Genomic DNA, 20,927 nt, shown 5'->3' on the forward strand with positions numbered 1-20,927 from the left:
TGTTCTGTCATCCGTATTTTTGGACTCTACAGGAATCATGGGATATGGTGATGTGGAGGGGGTGGGGTGACATTTAGATTTCATGTCGAAGATTAGCCATGATCTAATTGATTGGCAGAGAAAGCTCGAAGGGTCGTGTGGCCATCTATGCTCCTAATTCTCATGGTATTTGTTTATGGGCGGGTGAGATATTGCGCATTTGCTCATTATCCAGCTAGTATTTCAGTAAAACACTGCATTACTGTTCTTGTCATTTACTCCCAATACCCCCGCTCTGGCTACTGTTGGTGTTCCTGGTAAGTCTCTGTATCCAGCTATTAATTCTGTAGATCATGTTTAACTGTATTTCTCTCTTTGTCATTCGCCATCCCATCCCCGCTGCGGTCAGCTATTGATTCTGAAGGTGATATCTTGTTACCAAGATTCTAATCTTCTATATTCAACTCAAGCAAATTTATTGCACGTGACTTTTTATTTAACGATATTCAGTCTAGTATCTACACTGAACATTTGTGACAGATCAGAAGAATGTTGTCTTGGTTTAGGAGACACTTCACCGAATGGCGAATGTTCATCGACCTGTAACGTTAACTCTCTTTCTCTCTCCACAGATGATACCTGACCCGCTGAATATTACCAGCATTCTCTGTTCTCATTTCAGATTTCCAGTATCCACAGTATTTTGCTTTTGTTTTCACCCAATGCTGGTTATGGTGACTTACAGAATCACAGGAACAAATCCTGGCAGATCATGAACACATCTTTAAATGCCTGAAATATCCGCTAATCATTCAGTTCCAGCCAGTTTCCCACCATCTGCAGTTCTGCATTAGTGACGCTGCGGCTGATGGTTAAAGTAGGAATACAATGATAATTTACATTCTCACAAAATGCTCATTCAGACAGATTCAATATATTTATTTCCAATCTTGGTTCTGACTTTACAATTGTATTCCATACCCGCCTGTCACAGTTCAGTGGATCTCTCAGTGAGAAACAGAGTGATTCTCTATTGCCTCCTGCTGTACTTCAGGATAAACAATCCCAGCTGATTGTAACTGAAGTACTGAGGATAAAAATCCTTTGATATCATTTTGTCTAATATTCTCTGCACAAGTTGGAAACCAACAGTTGAAAAAGCACAAGGATAAAGCTCTTCCATTTGCATTCAGATAATTTACAAAAGCTTTTGGCGGCACTTTGCCTGTGGGATCAGTCATCTAATTCTGATGCTGATAAATGCTTTTAGTGGGACATTACCTGGTGATGGACAGCTATTTACTTTAATTCAGCGTCCATTATTTGCAATGTTACTTGGCTAATATTCATTTCAATGAGATACAATTGATTTATTTCAACAAAAATGCAGAAAACTAAATTTTCAAAACACTTCTGAAAGCCCAGTTATCTTTATAAGTTATTATTTTAGCATTGTCCTATTGCACCCGTACATTTTACATACAATTGCCTGTAGTTATTGTCAACGTTGCAGTTTCTGTATTTTGCTGTTGCATTCATTTTCAGTTCTAGATATAATGGATATTCTAACCAGGAGCAGGAGTACAGGCGGGATTTCCCCCCTCCCTAACACAGGGGCACAGAAGTTAATATCCCCGGTCCAAATGCTGACTGATCCCGGGCACGAAGGAATCCTGAGAGGTTCTGTTCTGTTGTGTCTCTGATAACTCGGACGGTGCTTTTTTCTGCTTACTAAATATAGATCGATCATTTAATCACTCATTGATCATACATCGTTTACATTAATGATATATTTATTCCCATTTCATTTACTGATTCCACAATGTATTCCGATTATTCTTACAATGAGCCCTGTACTCAGCTCCTCATGTAAAGGAATTAGAATATATCATTGAATTTCGCCAATGAATTGCATATTTGACCCCGAATTCCATCAAATTGCAATTTTTTCCCCAGCCTGATGTATAATTTCCCTTTTATTTTCCTTCCTCACAGTGAACTTAGTTACCATTGTGATCCTGTCCCGCGGAAAGTGCGGTCTCTCCAAATGTGTCACTCGCTACCTGGTGGCCATGGCAACGTCAGATCTACTGCTCGTTATCCTCGACCTGATATTGAGGCACATTCCGATAATTTATTGGAGACATTTTGATTTTGTGCGGTTCATCCCCGTGTGTAATATCCATGCCGTCCTGCTTTATGCAGCCACAGACTGTTCTGTCTGGTTCACCGTCACTTTCACCTTTGATCGATTAGTGGCCATTTGTTGCCAGAAGCTGAAAACTAAATATTGCACCGAGAAAACGGCAGCTGTGGTTCTAGGAACAGTGGCTGTGCTGAGCGGTTTAAAGAACATTTTCTGGTATTTTATGTTCACAGATCAATATTACCTTGCGAATATCCCCTGGTTTTGTGTTGCAACATCTGATGTTATGGATTCACGGGTCTGGGGAATAATCGAGTTCCTTCATTATATTCTCACCCCGTGTGTTCCATTTGTTCTGATTCTGCTATTCAATGCTCTCACCATCAGACACATTGTAGTGTCCAGCAGAGCCCGCAGGAGACTCCGGGGTCCCAGCAGTGGGGACAATCCAAGAGACCTAGAGATGGAGAGCCGCAGGAAATCCGTAATTTTACTATTTGTTATCTCGGGCAATTTCATCCTTTTATGGACAATGTTTATGGTGCATTTTTTATGGTACCGGATGAGGTATTTGGGGTATGGCACAGTATATATGCCATATTATGTAAGGGAAGTGGGATTCGGGCTGCAGATGCTGAGTTGCTGCACAAACACTGGCATCTATGCCATGACCCAGACTAAGTTCAGAGAGCAGTTGAAGAATATGGGGAAATATCCCTTCACTCTGATTGTAAAATTCATTAAAATATGAGAAGAAATGGTGACTTTGCAGCGTGAGAGCTCCCTGAGTCAGATATTGTGGTGAGCCACTTGCCCCCGGAACGCCACGGGGCCGGTAATTGGGGATATTCACATGTTCACTCAAAATCTGCCTACACTGTGCTCCCTGGGGTTGATTTTCTGTTGAGCCACGATCACGCAGGCCACCGTCCCATGGGGCCGGTGATCGGAGACATTCACACACTCACTCACACACTGTCTACACGGAGCTCCATGGGCCTGATAGTGTGTTGTGCCGCTCTCCCCTGGGCCACGGGACCAGCGGTCGAGGACATTCACACACTCACTCACACACTTTCCACATTGGGCTCACTGGGGATGATATTGTAATGAGCCGCTCTCACCCAGGCTGCCCTCCCTTGGGGCCGGTGATCGGGGACTTTGAAACATAGAAGATAGGAGCAGGAGTAGGCCTGTCGGCCCATCGATCCTGCTCCACCATTCAATGCGATCAAGGCTGATCATCCAAATTCAGTACCCTGTCCCTGCTTTCTCCCCTTACCCTTTGATCCCTTTAGACTTAAGAAATATATCCAACACCTTCTTGAATATATTTAATGAACTGGCCTCCACCGCCTTCTGTGGTAGAGGTTCACCACTCTCTGGGTGAAGAAATTCCTCCTCATTTCTGTCCTAAATGGCCTACCCTTTATCCTTAGACTGTGTCCCCTGGTTCTGGACTCCCTGACTATCGGGAACATCCTTCCTGCATCTAGTCTGTCCATTCCTGGTAGAATTTTATAAATTTCAATGAGGTCACCTCTCCTTCTTCTAAACTCCAGCGAGTACAAGTCCAATCGACCCAATCTCTCCTCATACGTCATTCCTGCCATCCCAGGTATCAACCTGGTGAATCTTCGCTGAAATACTTCCATGGCAAGAACAACCTTCCTCAGATAAGTCGACCAAGACTGCACACAATACTCAAGATGTGATCTCACCAAGGCCCTGTACAAGTGCAGCAAGACATCCTTGTTCCTGTACTCAAAACCTCTCGCTACGAAGGCCAACATACCATTGGCCTTCTTAACCGCCTGTTGCACCTGCATGCTTACCTTCAGCGACTGGTGCACAAGGACACCCAGGTCTCGTTGCACTTCCACTTCTCCCAATCTATTGCCATTTAGATAATAATCTGCCTTCTTGTTTTTGCCACCAAAGTGTACAAGGTATTGGTGAGACCACACCTGGAATACTTCATACAGTTGTCGTGTCCATACTTAAGAAAATACATACTTTCGCTCGAGGCAGTACAAAGGAGGTTCACTCGGTTAATCCCGGGGATGAGGGGTTTGACATATGAGGAGAGGTTGAGTAGATTGAGACTCTACTCATTGGAGTTCAGAAGAATGAGAGGAGATCTTATTGAAACATATAAGATTGTTAAGGGGCTTGATCGGGTGGATGCGGTGAGGATGTTCCCATTGATGGGTGAAACTAAAACTAGGGGGCATAATCTTAGAATAAGGGGCTGCTCATTCAAACCTGAGATGAGGAGAAACTTCTTCAGTCAGAGGGTGGTAGGTCTGTGTAATTTGCTGCCCCAGAGAGCTGTGAAAGCTACATCATTAAATAAATTTTAAACAGAAATAGACAGTTTCCTTGAAGTAAAGGGAATTATGGGTTACGGGGAGCAGGCAGGAAATCGGACATGAATCTAGGTTCGGATCGGTCATGGCCCTGTGGGTGGCGGAGCGGGCCCAGGGGCCGTGTAGCCTGGTCCTGCTCCGACTTCTTGTGTTCTAATTCTTGTTAGATTACAGGAGGTGGTTTTTTCACAGGGATTAGTGGAGACCTCGGGAACAGGCTGCTTGCTAGGAGTCCCTCAAGTGTAAATTGGGCCTGTTCCTGGCTGGGGTGGAGATCACCTATTACAGAAGGTAAGTACTGCAGGAAATACAGGGAAAGAGTAATCCCCTGGACGAGTTTCAATAGCCTAGATGGGTCGGAGAGGAACTTCCCAGATTTTTTCTCCCAAATTGGCCATTGGGTTTTTTACCTGGTTTTTCGCCTCTCCCGGGAGATCAAATGGGTTCGGGTGGGATGGAGAGTGAAAGTAGATTAGAGGTTAGGATCAGACTGATAGAACGGATTCTTTTACCCTCAGTCTGGTTCAGTAATCACTGAGTCGAATGCAACTGGAGAGTTCAAACGATTTATTATCCGCGGACTTTAAGGCAACAGTGAACCCAGTCCTTCACACCGTACAATATCCACTTCCGCGGATTGAAGATATTTTCGTCTCGCTATCTGGAGGGAAATGGTTCACTAAGATTGATCTGGACCAGGCGTATCTGCAAATGGAGGTAGAAGAAGCATAAATAAAATACCTCACAATCAACACCCATAAAGGTCTCTACCCATACAACCGGCTGGTATTCGGGGAAGCATCAGCTCTGGCTATTTGGCAAAGGGCAATGGAACAAGTCCTGCAAGGGATCCCAGGGACCCAGTGTTATTTGGACGACATCCTGGTCACGGGCGAAAATGACAGTGATCACCTCGCCAACCTGGAGCATGTGCTCACTAGATTGAAGGAATATGGGCTCCGAGCTAACCGCCCCAAATGCGAGTTTTTAAAAAAACAGATCTCGTATTGTGGCCACGTTATCGATAAAGAGGGGTTACATAAGTCCCCAGAAAAGATTGAGGCAGTAGTCAAGGCTCCAGCACCGGAAAACATGTCACAACTGAGGCCGTTCCTCGGGCTGGTAAACTACTACAGTAAGTTCTTGCCAAATTTGTCTGCAATACTGCACCCACTGAACACCCTACTGCAAACTGGAGTGCCATGGAAGTGGAGTGACGAATGTAACCGAGCTTTCCAGAAGAGCAAAACACTAATCACATCGAAAGAGGTATTGGCCCATTTCAACCCAGCACTACCAATTCGGTTGGTGTGTGATGCGTCACCCTATGGCATTGGAGCGGTGCTGTCGCACAAATTCTCAGACGGCTCAGAGAGGCCAATAGCCTTTGCGTCACGATCACTAAACTCAGCTGGGCGTAACTATGCCCAGATTGACAGGGAGGCCCCCAGCCTAGTGTGGGGAGTGAAATAGTTCAATCACTATCTGCACGGGCAAAAATTCACCTTGCTGACTGACCACCAGCCTCTTGTCTTCATTTTTAGTCCGAAGAGGGGCGTTGCGGTGATGACTGTGCAATGACTACAAAAATGGTCACTCTTTCTAGGGGCGCAATACTATGAGATTGAATATAAGGGCACGAAACAGCATGGAAATGCTGATGGGCTATCAAGCCTGCCACTGCCTACTGCGGAGGAAGCACCAGCAGTGGATCCTGTCAAAATATTTCATTGGACTACAGTTGAATACCTACCGGTAACTAATGCTCGTATAGAAAAGGAGACCCAAAATGATCCGACACTGTCTCGGGTGTATGATTTGACGGTGAAGGGATGGCCAGCACATGGCGACTCACTGTTGCCAGCATTCTCGACAAGAAGAGAACAGCTGTCAGTGTGCCGGGGGACCTTGATGTGTGGATCCCGAGTGGTAATTCCACCCAAGTTAAGGGGTAGAGTGCTCAATGAGCTTCATGAGGGTCATCTGGGAGGGGTAAAAATGAAAAGCCTTGCTATGGCTTACGTGTGGTGGCCGGGAATCGATCAGCATATCGAGGACCTGACAAAGAGCTGCTCAGGATGCCAGAAGGTCGAAAATGCACCACCACATGCCCTTCTACACCCATGGGAGTGGCCCTCATCTCCATGTCAACGGGTGCATCTTGATTTTGCTGGTCCATTCGTGGACTCATTGATTTTAATAGACGTGGATGCGCACTCCAAATGGCCTAAGGTGATCAAAATATCCTCCACCACCACGGAGAAAACTATTGCAGTCCTACGGATCATACTTGCTAGGAACGGCTTGCCAGAGCAGATTGCTGTCATAACGGACCACAGTTTGTGTCCAAAGACTTTCGAAGATTTATGAAAAGGAATGGGGAAAGGCATTACACATCCGCCCCGTATCATCCAGCCACAAATGGATTGGCTGAGAGGTTCGTACAAACCTTTAAGAAGGCAATAAAGGCCATGTACAATGACAACATTCCGCTGCAGCATAAGGTGGAAAATTTCCTGTTCACCTACTGGAATGCGACACATGCAGTCACCAACCAGGCCCCGGCCATGATGTTCTTTAAACGAAGGTTAAGATCTCGCCTGGGTTTGCTCAGACCAAACGTACGAAGAGATGTTGAGAGTAAGCAATTCCAGCACATCCATGAGAAGCCAACAAAGAGCTTCAATGTAGTGCAACCAGCCTTGACCCGCGACTACCGAACAGAAAAATGGCAGCCAGGAATGATATGCACACGACAGGCCCACTAATGTACACAGTGGACGTTGGGGAGAACATAGTGAGATGCCATGCTGACCAGATCCTCGAGTCACAGGAACAAGTCAGCCCCATGCCTCGCCGATACGTACCTGGTGAGGAACCCGACGTACAGGTCGCATCTACCCCAGAAACAGTAGCATCGGAAGCTGATGACCCAACTGACGACAGGGTGCCAGAATCGCCTCCGCACCAAGGGCGAGACACTCGGGAAAGGCGCTATCCAGAAAGGATCAGGAAGCCTCCCCAAAGACTGAATATATAAATGGACTATTTTCAGCAAACGTTGTATGATAAAAGTGTTAATTGTAATTAGTTTGATATTTAATTGTTAAATGAGTGTTATGGTACTGTTAATCTAAAAGGCGAGGAATTGTAATGTATGTACGTTTAAGGGGGGAACTACTTTTTACAGCTCATTTATACTGTAGTTCCGGCAGTGACCACACCTGTATATAGCACAGCGTAATAATCTGTACAATTAAGTTCCAGAGTGAGCCACATTGAGTAAACACCTGTTGTATCGTTCTCCTGCAGTCTTGTGTCTTACTACTGATGGACACAACATGATCCACCTCAGAGGCTGAATCTAGTCAAGGTGTTGGGCCTGAGCCAGCATTGATCCACCTCAGAGGCTGAATCTAGTCAAGGTGTTAGGCCTGAGCCAGCATTGATCCACTTCAGAGGCTGTATCTAAACAAGGTGTTGTGCCTGAGCCAGCATTGATCCACATCAGAGGCTGAATCTAGTCAAGGTGTTGGGCCTGAGCCAGCATTGATCCACGTCAGAGGCTGAATCTAATCAAGCTGTTAGGCCTGAGCCAGCATTGATCCAACTCAGAGGCTGAATCTAGTCAAGGGGTTAGGCCTGAGCCAGCATTGATCCACATCAGAGGCTGAATCTAGTCAAGGTGTTGGGCCTGAGCCAGCATTGATCCACCTCAGAGGCTGAATCTAGACAAGGTGTTGTGCCTGAGCCAGCATTGATCCACCTTAGAGGCTGAATCTAGTCAAGGTGCTAGGCCTGATCCAGCATTGATCCACGTCAGAGGCTGAATCTAATCAAGCTGTTAGGCCTGAGCCAGCATTGATCCACCTCAGAGGCTGAATCTAGACAAGATGTTCGGTCTGAGCCAGCATTGATCCACATCACTGGCTGAATCTAGGCAAGGTGTTCGGTCTGAGCCAGCATTGATCCACCTCAGAGGCTAAATCTAGTCAAGGTGTTAGGCCTGAGCCAGCATTGATCCACCTCAGAGGCTGAATCTAGGCAAGGTGTTAGGTCTGAGCCAGCATTGATCCACCTCAGATGCTGAAACTGGTCAAGGTGTTGGGACTGAGCCAGCAATGATCCACCTCACTGGCTGAATCTAGTCAAGGTGTTAGGCCTGAGCCAGCATTGATCCACCTCAGAGGCTGAATCTAGTCAAGGGGTTAGGCCTGAGCCAGCATTGATCCACCTCAGAATTTGAATCTAGTCAAGGTGTTAGGCCTGAGCCAGCATTGATCCACATCAGAGGCTGAATCTAGTCAAGGTGTTAGGCCTGAGACACCATTGATCCACCTCAGATGCTGAATCTAGTTAAATGTTTGCCTGAGCCAGCATTGATCCACCTCAGAGGCTGAATCTAGTCAAGGTGTTGGGCCTGAGCCAGCATTGATCCACCTCAGAGGCTGAACCTAGTCAAGGAGTTAGGCCTCAGCTAGCATTGATCCACCTCAGATGCTGAATCTAGTCAAGGTGTTCGGCCTGAGCCAGATTTGATCCACCTCAGAGGCTGAACATATTCAAGGTGTTGGGCCCGAGCCAACATTGATCCGCCTCAGAGGCTGAATCTAGTCAAGGAGTTAGGCCTGAGAAAGCATTGATCCACCTCAGAGGCTGAATCTAGTCAAGGTGTTGGGCCTGAGCCAGCATTGATCCACCTCAGTGCCTGAACTCAGTCAAACTGTTAGGCCTGACCCAGCATTGAAACACATCAGAGGCTCAATCTAGTTAAGGTGTTTGGTCTGAGCCAGCATAGAACCACCTCAGAGGCTGAATCAGTCAAGGTGTTAGACATGAGCCAGCATTTATCCACCTCAGAGGCTGAATCTAGGCAATGTGTTAGGCCTGAGCCTGCATTGATCCACATTCAAGGATGAATCTAGTCAAGGTGTTATGTCTGAGCCAGCATTGATCCACCTCAGAGGCTGAATCTTTTCAAGGTGTTGCGCCTGACCCAGCATTGATCCTCTTCCGAGGCTGAACATAGTCAAGGTGTTGGGCCTGAGCCAGCATTGATCCAACTCAGAGGCTGAATCCAGTCAAGGTGTTAGGCCTGATCCAGCATTTATCCACCTCCGAGGCTGAATCTAGTCAAGGTGTTAGGCCTGAGCTAGCATTGATCCACCTCAGAGGCTGAACATAGTCAAGGTGTTGGGCCTGAGCCAGCATTGATCCAACTCAGAGGCTGAATCTAGTCAAGGTGTTAGGCCTGATCCAGCGTTTATCCACCTCCGAGGCTGAATCTAGTCAAGGAGTTGGGTCTGAGCCAGCATTGATCCACCTCAGATTCTGAATCTAATCAAGGTGTTAGGCCTGAACGAGCATTGAAAAACTTCAGTGGTTGAATCTAGTCAAGGTGTTTGGCCTGAGACAGCATTGATCCTCCTCAGAGGCTGAATCTAGTCAAGGTGTTGGGCCTGAGCCAGCATTGATCCACGTCAGAGGCTGAATCCAGTCAAGGTATTAGGCCTGAACCAGCAGTGATCCTCCTCAGAGGCTGAATCTAGTCAAGGTGTTAGGCCTGAGCCAGCATTGATCCACCTCAGAGGCTGAATCTAGTCAAGGTGTTGGGCCTGAGCCAACATTGATCCACCTCAGAGGCTGAATCTAGTCAAGGTGTTGGGCCTGAGCCAACATTGATCCACCTCAGAGGCTGAATCTAGTCAATGTGTTGGGCCTGAGCCAGCATTGATCCACCTCAGAGGCTGAATCTAGTCAAGGTGTTGGGCCTGAACCAGCATTGATCCACCTCAGAGGCTGAATCTAGTCAAGGTGTTGGGCCTGAGCCAACATTGATCCACCTCAGAGGCTGAATCTAGTCAAGGTGTTGGGCCTGAGCCAACATTGATCCACCTCAGAGGCTGATTCTAGTCAAGGTGTTAGGCCTGAGCCAGCATTGATCCACCTCAGAGGCTGAATCTAGTCAAGGTATTAGGCCTGAGCCAACATTGATCCACCTCAGAGATGAATCTAGTCAATTTGTTAGGCCTGAGCCTGCATTGACCATCCTCAGAGACTGAATCTAGTCAAGGTGTTAGGCCTGAGCCAACATTGATCCACCTCAGAGATGAATCTAGTCAAGGTGTTAGACCAGATCCAGCATTGATTCACCTCAGAGGCTGAATCTAGTCAAGTTGTTAGGCCTGAGCCTGCATTGATTCACATTCAAGGATGAATCTGGTGATGGTGGTAGATCTGAGCCAGCATTGATCCACCTCAGAGGCTGAATCTAGTCAAGGAGTTGGGCCTGAGCCAGTTTAGATCCACCTCAGAGGCTGAACATAGTCAAAGTGTTGGGCCCCATCCATCATTTATCCAGCACAGAGGCTGAATCAATCAAGCTGTTAGGGCTGATCCAACATTGATCCACCTCAGATGCTGAATCTATTCAAGGTGTTGGGCCTGAGTGAGCTTTGATCCATCACAGAGGCTAATCTTAATCAAGCTGTTAGGCCTGAGCCAGCATTGAGACAACTCAGAGGCTGAACCTAGTTAAGGTGTTAGGCCTGAGCCAGCATTGATACACCTCAGAGGCTGAATCTAGTCAAGGTATTGGGCCTGAGCGAGCATTGATCCACCTCAGAGGCTGATGCTAGTCCAGGTGATAGGCATGAGCCAACATTGATACACATCAGAGGCTGAATCTTTTCAAGGTGTTAGGCCTGAGCCATCATTGATCCACCTCAGAAGCTGAATCTAGTCAAAGTCTAAGGCCTGAGCAAGCATTGATACACATCAGAGGCTGAATCAAGTCAAGGTGTTGGGCCCGAGCCAGCATTGATCGACCTCAGAGGCTGAATCCAGTCAAGCTGTTAGGCCTGAGCCAGCATTGATCCACCTCAGATGCTGAATCTAGTCACGGTGTTAGGCCTGATCCAGCATTATCCACCTCAGAGGCTGAATCTAGTCAAGGTGTTAGACATGAGACAGCATTTATCCACTTCAGAGGCTGAATCTAGTCAAGTTTTTAGGCCTGAGCCAGTTTTGATCCACCTCAGATGCTGAACATAGTCATGGTATTGGGCACGAGCCAGCATTGATCCACCTCAGAGGCTGAATCTAGTCTAGGTGTTAGGCCTGAGCCAGCATTGATCCACCTCAGAGGCTGAATCTAGTCAAGGGGTTAGGCCTGAGCCAGCATTGATTCCCTCAGAATTTGAATCTAGTCAAGGTGTTAGGCCTGAGCCAGCATTGATCCACATCAGAGGCTGAATCTAGTCAAGGTGTTAGGCCTGAGACACCATTGATCCACCTCAGATGCTGAATCTAGTTAAATGTTTGCCTGAGCCAGCATTGATCCACCTCAGAGGCTGAATCTAGTCAAGGTGTTGGGCCTGAGCCAGCATTGATCCACCTCAGAGGCTGAACCTAGTCAAGGTGTTAGGCCTGAGCTAGCATTGATCCACCTCAGATGCTGAATCTAGTCAAGGTGTTCGGCCTGAGCCAGATTTGATCCACCTCAGAGGCTGAACATATTCAAGGTGTTGGGCCCGAGCCAACATTGATCCGCCTCAGAGGCTGAATCTAGTCAAGGAGTTAGGCCTGCGAAAGCATTGATCCACCTCAGAGGCTGAATCTAGTCAAGGTGTTGGGCCTGAGCCAGCATTGATCCACCTCAGTGCCTGAACTCAGTCAAACTGTTAGGCCTGACCCAGCATTGAAACACCTCAGAGGCTCAATCTAGTTAAGGTGTTTGGTCTAAGCCAGCATAGATCCACCTCAGAGGCTGAATCAGTCAAGGTGTTAGACATGAGCCAGCATTTATCCACCTCAGAGGCTGAATCTAGGCAATGTGTTAGGCCTGAGCCTGCATTGATCCACATTCAAGGATGAATCTAGTCAAGGTGTTATGTCTGAGCCAGCATTGATCCACCTCAGAGGCTGAATCTAGTCAAGGAGTTGGGCCTGATCCAACATTGATCCTCCTCAGAGGCTGAATCTTTTCAAGGTGTTGCGCCTGACCCAGCATTGATCCTCTTCCGAGGCTGAACATAGTCAAGGTGTTGGGCCTGAGCCAGCATTGATCCAACTCAGAGGCTGAATCCAGTCAAGGTGTTAGGCCTGATCCAGCATTTATCCACCTCCGAGGCTGAATCTAGTCAAGGTGTTAGGCCTGAGCTAGCATTGATCCACCTCAGAGGCTGAACATAGTCAAGGTGTTGGGCCTGAGCCAGCATTGATCCAACTCAGAGGCTGAATCTAGTCAAGGTGTTAGGCCTGATCCAGCATTTATCCACCTCCGAGGCTGAATCTAGTAAAGGAGTTGGGTCTGAGCCAGCATTGATCCACCTCAGATTCTGAATCTAATCAAGGTGTTAGGCCTGAACGAGCATTGAAAAACTTCAGTGGTTGAATCTAGTCAAGGTGTTTGGCCTGAGACAGCATTGATCCTCCTCAGAGGCTGAATCTAGTCAAGGTGTTGGGCCTGAGCCAGCATTGATCCACGTCAGAGGCTGAATCCAGTCAAGGTATTAGGCCTGAACCAGCAGTGATCCTCCTCAGAGGCTGAATCTAGTCAAGGTGTTAGGCCTGAGCCAGCATTGATCCACCTCAGAGGCTGAATCTAGTCAAGGTGTTGGGCCTGAGCCAACATTGATCCACCTCAGAGGCTGAATCAAGTCAAGGTGTTGGGCCTGAGCCAACATTGATCCACCTCAGAGGCTGAATCTAGTCAAGGTGTTGGGCCTGAGCCAGCATTGATCCACCTCAGAGGCTGAATCTAGTCAAGGTGTTGGGCCTGAGCCAGCATTGATCCACCTCAGAGGCTGAATCTAGTCAAGGTGTTGGGCCTGAGCCAACATTGATCCACCTCAGAGGCTGAATCTAGTCAAGGTGTTGGGCCTGAGCCAACATTGATCCACCTCAGAGGCTGATTCTAGTCAAGGTGTTAGGCCTGAGCCAGCATTGATCCACCTCAGAGGCTGAATCTAGTCAAGGTATTAGGCCTGAGCCAACATTGATCCACCTCAGAGATGAATCTAGTCAATTTGTTAGGCCTGAGCCTGCATTGATCATCCTCAGAGACTGAATCTAGTCAAGGTGTTAGGCCTGAGCCAACATTGATCCACCTCAGAGATGAATCTAGTCAAGGTGTTAGACCAGATCCAGCATTGATTCACCTCAGAGGCTGAATCTAGTCAAGTTGTTAGGCCTGAGCCTGCATTGATTCACATTCAAGGATGAATCTGGTGATGGTGGTAGATCTGAGCCAGCATTGATCCACCTCAGAGGCTGAATCTAGTCAAGGAGTTGGGCCTGAGCCAGTTTTGATCCACCTCAGAGGCTGAACATAGTCAAAGTTTTGGGCCCCATCCATCATTTATCCAGCGCAGAGGCTGAATCAATCAAGCTGTTAGGGCTGATCCAACATTGATCCACCTCAGATGCTGAATCTATTCAAGGTGTTGGGCCTGAGTGAGCATTGATCCATCAGAGAGGCTCATCTTAATCAAGCTGTTAGGACTGAGCCAGCATTGAGACAACTCAGAGGCTGAACCTAGTCAAGGTGTTAGGCCTGAGCCAGCATTGATACACCTCAGAGGCTGAATCTAGTCAAGGTATTGGGCCTGAGCGAGCTTTGATCCACCTCAGAGGCTGATGCTAGTCCAGGTGATAGGCATGAGCCAACATTGATACACATCAGAGGCTGAATCTTTTCAAGGTGTTAGGCCTGAGCCATCATTGATCCACCTCAGAAGCTGAATCTAGTCAAAGTCTAAGGCCTGAGCAAGCATTGATACACATCAGAGGCTGAATCAAGTCAAGGTGTTGGGCCCGAGCCAGCATTGATCGACCTCAGAGGCTGAATCCAGTCAAGCTGTTAGGCCTGAGCCAGCATTGATCCACCTCAGATGCTGAATCTAGTCACGGTGTTAGGCCTGATCCAGCATTATCCACCTCAGAGGCTGAATCTAGTCAAGGTGTTAGACATGAGACAGCATTTATCCACTTCAGAGGCTGAATCTAGTCAAGTTTTTAGGCCTGAGCCAGTTTTGATCCACCTCAGATGCTGAACATAGTCATGGTATTGGGCATGAGCCAGCATTTATCCACCTCAGAGGCTGAATCTAGTCAAGGTGTTAGGCCTGAGCCAGCATTGATCCACCACAGAGGCTGAATCTAGGCAAGGTGTTAGGCCAGCGCAAGCATTGATCCACCTCAGAGGCTGAATCTAGTCAAGGTGTTAGGCCTGAGCCAGCATTGATCCACCACAGAGGCTGAATCTAGACAAGGTGTTAGGCCAGCGCAAGCATTGATCCACCTCAGAGGCTGAATCTAGTCAAGGTGTTGGGCCCGAGCCAGCCTTGATCCACGTCAGAGGCTGAATCTAGTCAAGGTGTTAGGCCTGAACCAGCACTGATCCACCTCAGAGGCTGTATCTAGTCAAGGTGTTAGTCATGAGCCAGCATTTATCCACCTCAGAGGCTGAATCTAGTCAAGTTGTTAGGCCTGAGCCTGCATTGATCCACATTCCTGGATGAAAATGGACAAGGTGTTGGGCCTGAGCCAGCATTGATCCAACTCAGAGGCTGAATCTAGTCAAGGTGTTGGGCCTGAGCCAGCATTGATCCACATCAGAGGCTGAATCTAGGCAAGGTGTTAGGCCTGAGCCAGCATTGATCTACCTCAGAGGCTGAATCTAGTCAAGGTGTTGGGCCTGAGCCAGAATTGATCCACCTCAGAGGCTGAATCTAGTCAAGGTGTTAGGCCTGAGCCAGCACTGATCCACCTCAGAGGCTGAATTTATTCAAGATGTTAGGCCTGAGACAGCATTGATCCACCTCAGAGGCTGAATCTAGTCAAGATGTTTGGCCTGATAAAGCATTGATGCCTCTCAGAGGGTGAATCTTGTCAATGTGTTGGCCCTGAGCCAACTTTGATCCACCTCAGAGGCTGAATCTAGTCAAGGTGTTAGGCCTGAGCCAGCATTGATCCACCTCAGAGGCTGAATCTAGTCAAGGTGATGAGCCTGATCCAGCATTGATCAACCTCAGAGGCTGAAACTAGTCAAGGCGTTAGGCCTGAGCCAGCATTGTTCCACCTCAGAGGCTGAAACTAGGCAAGGTGTTGGGCCTGATCCAGCATTAATCCACCTCAGTGTCTGAATCTAGTCAAGGAGTTAGGTCAGAGCCAGCATTGATCCACTTCAGAGGCTGAATCTAGTCAAGTTGTTAGGCCTGAGCCAGCATTGATCCCCATCAGAGACTGAATTTTTTCAAGGTGTTGGGCCTGAGCCAGCACTGATCCTCCTCAGAGGCTGAATCGTTTCAAGTTGTTGGGCCTGAGACAGCATTGGTCCACCTCCGAGGCTGAAACTAGTAAAGCTGTTATGTCTGAACTAGCATTGTTCCAACTCAGATGCAGAATCGAGACAAGGTGTTAGGCCTGATCCAGCATTGATCCACCTCAGAGGCTGAATAGTATCAATGTGTTCGACCTGAGCCAGCATTGATCCACATCAGAGGCTGAATCTAGTCAAGGTGTTATGCTTGAGACAGCATTGATCTAGCTCATAGGCTGAATCTAGTCAAGGTGTTAGGCCTGAGCCAGCATTGATCCACCTCAGAGGCTGAACCTAGTCAAGGTGTTATGCTTGAGACAGCATTGATCTAGCTCATAGGCTGAATCTAGTCAAGGTGTTAGGCCTGAGCCAGCATTGATCCACCTCAGAGTCTGAATCTAGTCAAGGTGTTAGTACTGATCCAACATTGATCCCCCTCAGAGGCTGAATCTATTCAAGAAGTTGGCCTGATCCAGCATTGATCCACCTCAGAGGCTGAATCTAGTCAAGGTGTTAGGCCTGATTCAGCATTGATCCAACACAGAGGCTGAATCCAGGCAAGGTGTTAGGCCTCATCCAGCATTGATCCCCCTCAGGGGCTGAATCTATTCAAGGTGTTAGGCCTGAGCCAGCATTGATCCGCTTCAGAGTCTGAATCTAGTCAAAGTGTAAGGCCTGAGCCAGCATTGATCCACCTCAGAGGCTGAATCTAGTCAAGGCGTAAGGCCTGAGCCAGCATTGATCCACCTCAGAGGCTGAATCCAGCCAAGGTGTAAGGCCTGAGCCATCATTGATCCACCTCAGAGGCTGAATCTAGCCAAGGTGTATGGCCTGAACCAGCATTGATCCACATCAGAGGATGAATCTAGTAAATGTGTTAGGCCCGAGCCAGCATTGATCCACCTCAGAGGCTGAATCTAGTCAAGGTGTTGGGCCTGAGCCAGCATTGATCCACCTCAGAGGCTGAATCTAGCCAAGGTGTAAGGCCTGAACCAGCATTGATGCACATCAGAGGATGAATCTAGTCAAGGTGTTGTGCCTGAGCCAGCATTGATCCACCTCAGAGGCTGAATCTAGTGAAGGTGTTGGGCCTGAGCCAGCATTGATCCACCTCAGAGGCTGAATCTAGTGAAGGTGTTGGGCCCGAGCCAGCATTGATCCACCACAGAGGCTGAATCTGGTCAAGGTGTTAGGCATGAGCCAGCATTGACCCACCTCAGAGGCTGAATCTAGGCAAGGTGTTGGGCCTGAACCCGCATTGATCCACCTCAGAGGCTGAATCTAGTCAAGGTGTTGGGCCTGAACCCGCATTGATCCACCTCAGAGGCTGAATCTAGTCAAGGTGTTGGGCCTGAACCCGCATTGATCCACCTAAGAGGCCTAATCTAGTCAAGGTGGTAGGCCTGAGACAGCATTGATCCACCTCAGAGGGTGAATCTAGTCAAGGTGTTGGGCCTGAGCCAGCATTGATCCACCTTAGAGGCTGAATCTAGTCAAGGTGTTGGGCCTGAGCCAGCATTGAACAACCTCAGAGGCTGAATCTAGGCAAGGTGTTGGGCCTGAGCCAGCATTGATCCACCTCAGAGGCTGAATCTAGCCAAGGTGTTGGGCCTGAGCCAGCATTGATCCACCTCAGATGCTGAATAGTGTCAATGTGTTAGACCTGAGCCAGCATTGATCCATCTCCGAGGCTGAATCTTGTCAAGGTATTAGGCCTGAGCCAGCAGTGATCCTCCTCAGAGGCTGAATCTAGTCAAGGTGTTGGGCCTGAGCCAGCATTAATCCATCTCAGAGGCTTAACATAGTCAAGGTGTTAGGTCTGAGTCGGCATTGATCCACCTCAGAGGCTGAATCTCGTCAAGGTGTTGGGCCTGAGCCTCCATTGATCCACCTCAGAGGCTGAATCTAGTCAAAGTTTTGATCAGAGCCAGCATTGATCCACCTCAGAGGCTGAATCTAGTCAAGGTGTTAGGCCTGAGCCAGCATTGATCCATCTCAGAGGCTGAATCTAGTCAAGGTGTTGGGCCTGAGCCAGCACTGATCCACCTCAGAGACTGAATCTAGTCAAGGTGTTGTGCCTGAGCCAGCATTGATCCACCTTTGAGGCTGAATCTAGTCAAGGTGTTGGGCCTGAGCCAGCATTGATGCACATCAGAGGCTGAATAGAGTCAAGGTGTTGGGCCTGAGCCAGCATTGACATACCTCAGAGGCTTAACATCGTCGAGGTGTTAGGCCTGAGCCAGCATTGATCCACCTCAGAGGCTGAATCTCGTCAAGGTGTTCGGCCTCAGCCAGCATTGATCCACCTCAGAGGCTGTATCTAGTCAAGGTGTTAGTCATGAGCCAGCATTTATCCACCTCAGAGGCTGAATCTAGTCAAGTTGTTAGGCCTGAGCCTGCATTGATCCACATTCCTGGATGAAAATGGACAAGGTGTTGGGCCTGAGCCAGCATTGATCCAACTCAGAGGCTGAATCTAGTCAAGGTGTTGGGCCTGAGCCAGCATTGATCCACCTCAGAGGCTGAATCTAAGCAAGGTGTTATTCCTTATCCAGCATTGATCCACCTCAGAGGCTGAATCTAGTCAAGAAGTTGGGCCTGAGCCAGCTTTGATCCACCTCAGAGGCTGAATCTAGTCAAGGATTTAGGCCTGAGCCAGCATTGATCCACTTCAGAGGCTGAATCTAGTCAAGGTGTTGGGGCTGAGAAAGCATTGATACACCTCAGAGGCTGAAGCTAGTCAAGGTGTTGGGCCTGAGCCAGCATTGATCCACCTCAGAGGCTGAATCTGGTCAAGGTGTTAGGCCTGAGCAAGCATTGATCCACCTCAGAGGCTGAATCTGGTCTCGGTGTTAGGCCTGAGCCAGCATTGATCCACCTCAGAGGCTGAATCTAGTCAAGGTGTTGGGCCTGAGAAAGCATTGATACACTTCAGAGGCTGAATCTAGACAAGGTTTTGGGCCTGAGTCAGCATTGATCCACCTCAGAGGCTTAACATAGTTGATGGGCCTTAAATAACCACAAAACTAGAAGTTATAGACTTAAACAAGTTGGCTGTTAATCACTAAGATCAGAGCTAACATCTCAACATGCCGACTGGTTCACAGGAATGAGTCATACAGATCCTGGGATCTTTATGTAAGAGAAGTCAGGTGCGGAGACAAGAGCCAAGACCTGGAAACTGCCAGGTTGGAAAGAGGAAGTGAAACTATACACAGTGGGGGAGGGTAATATACATGAGTGCAAAACGAATACAGGATCAAGACAAACAGATTTCAGTACATTTACCCCTTCTATAGATTTAGTCCATCGGGGTGATGTTTCTTAAAAGTTGGTATAAGTGAGTCTGTCAGGAGGTTTTGCAGTTCTCAGTGATCGGCGCAAAGCCGGTTGGGGTGCATCTAGGGGAGTGGATTCTGGTTCCTCCACTGTCCGGGCCTCCGCAGTGTCTTCCAGGTTATCTGCAGTGTCCCCCAGGTTAAAGTTGGGTATTGATGCCTCTGGGCGTCCTGTCTCTTTGTAGTGTAGGTCTTCATCGGGTAGTCTCCCATCATTCTCTCCGCTCCCCAAGGGAGAGAGGTCTTTTATGGAAACAGTGTCCTCTCGCCCGTCAGAGTATTCGATATAGGCGTACTGAGGGTTTGCATGGAGGAGCTGTACCTTTTCCAAAAGGGGGTCCATTTTATGGCCTCTCACGTGCTTCTACAATAGTACTGTCCCCAGAGACGTCAGCCACGCGGGTACAGATATGCCCGAGGTGGATTTCCGGGGGAAAACGAACATCTTTTCGTGAGGGGTAGAGTTAGTGGCAGTACATAACAGAGAACTTATGGAGTGGAGCACGTCTGGGAGGACTTCCTGCCAGCGGGAGGTCGGAAGGCCTTTTGACTTTAAGGCTAATGTGACACCCTTCCAAACAGTAGCATTCTCCCTTTCCACTTGCCCCGTACCCCGGGGTTGTAGCTAATGGTTCTGCTAATGGCTATCCTCTTCGAGAGCAAGAACTGGCGCAGCTCGTCACTCATGAATGACGCCCCCCTATCGCTGTATATGTAGTTTGGCATGCCAAACATGCAGAATAGATTACAGAGACAGTTGATGACCGTGGCACTGGTCATGTCTGGGCAGGGAATGGTGAAGGGGAAGCGGGAATATTCATCAATGATATTGAGGAAGTATACGTTACTGTCGGCAGAGGGAAGGGGTCCCTTGAAGTCCAGAGTTAGGCGCTCGAATGGCCGTGTGGCTTTGATAAGGTGTGCACGGTCAGGCCTGTAGGAATGAGGCTTGCATTCCACACAGATGCGGCTGGCTCTGGTCATTGACCTGACCTCCTCGATGGAGTGGGGCAGATTGCGGGACTTTATAAAATGGTATAGTCGGGTGACCCCTGGGTGACAGAGGTCATTGTGGAGACCCTATAATTTGTCCGTATGAATGCTGGCACACATTCCCCGCGATAGGGCGTCTGGGGGTTCATTAAGGACTCCCGGCCTGTACATAATATCATAGTCGAACGTGGATAGTTCGATCCTCTACCTGAGTATTTTGTCATTCTTGATTTTCCCCCTTTGTTTGTTATTAAACATGAAAGCCACCGACCGCTGGTCGGTGAGCAGCGTGAAATGTATGCCGGCTAGGTAGTGTCTCCAGTGCCGCACTGCCTCCACTATAGCCTGTGCCTCCTTCTCGACAGAAGAGTGCCTGATTTCAGGTCCCTGAAGGTTTCGGGAGAAGAAGGCCACAGGTCTCTCAGCCGGATTGAGGGTCGCAGCTAAGGCAAAGTCTGACGCATCGCTTTCGACTTGAAAGGGAATGCATTCGTCCACTGCACACACTGCAGCCCTTTCAACGTCCTGTTTAATACTGGTGAAAGCCTCCCGAGCTTCAGCTGATAGTGGGAAGGACGTCGATTTAATGAGGGGTCGGGCCTTATTAGATTAATTAGGCACCCATTGGGCATAATACGAAAAAAGTCCCAGGCACCTTTTTAAAGCTTTGGGATTGTGTGGCAGGGGCAGTTCCTTTAGGGGGTGTAATCGGTCAGGGTCCGGTCCAATTGCCCCATCTTCCACCGCACAGCCGAGGATACAGAGACGGGTTGTGTTAA

The sequence above is a fragment of the Somniosus microcephalus genome, unplaced genomic scaffold, assembly GCF_052327205.1.
Source record: "Somniosus microcephalus isolate GS21.2 unplaced genomic scaffold, FLI_Smic_1.0 unresolved_chr6, whole genome shotgun sequence".
NCBI classification, from domain to species: Eukaryota; Metazoa; Chordata; class Chondrichthyes; order Squaliformes; family Somniosidae; genus Somniosus; species Somniosus microcephalus.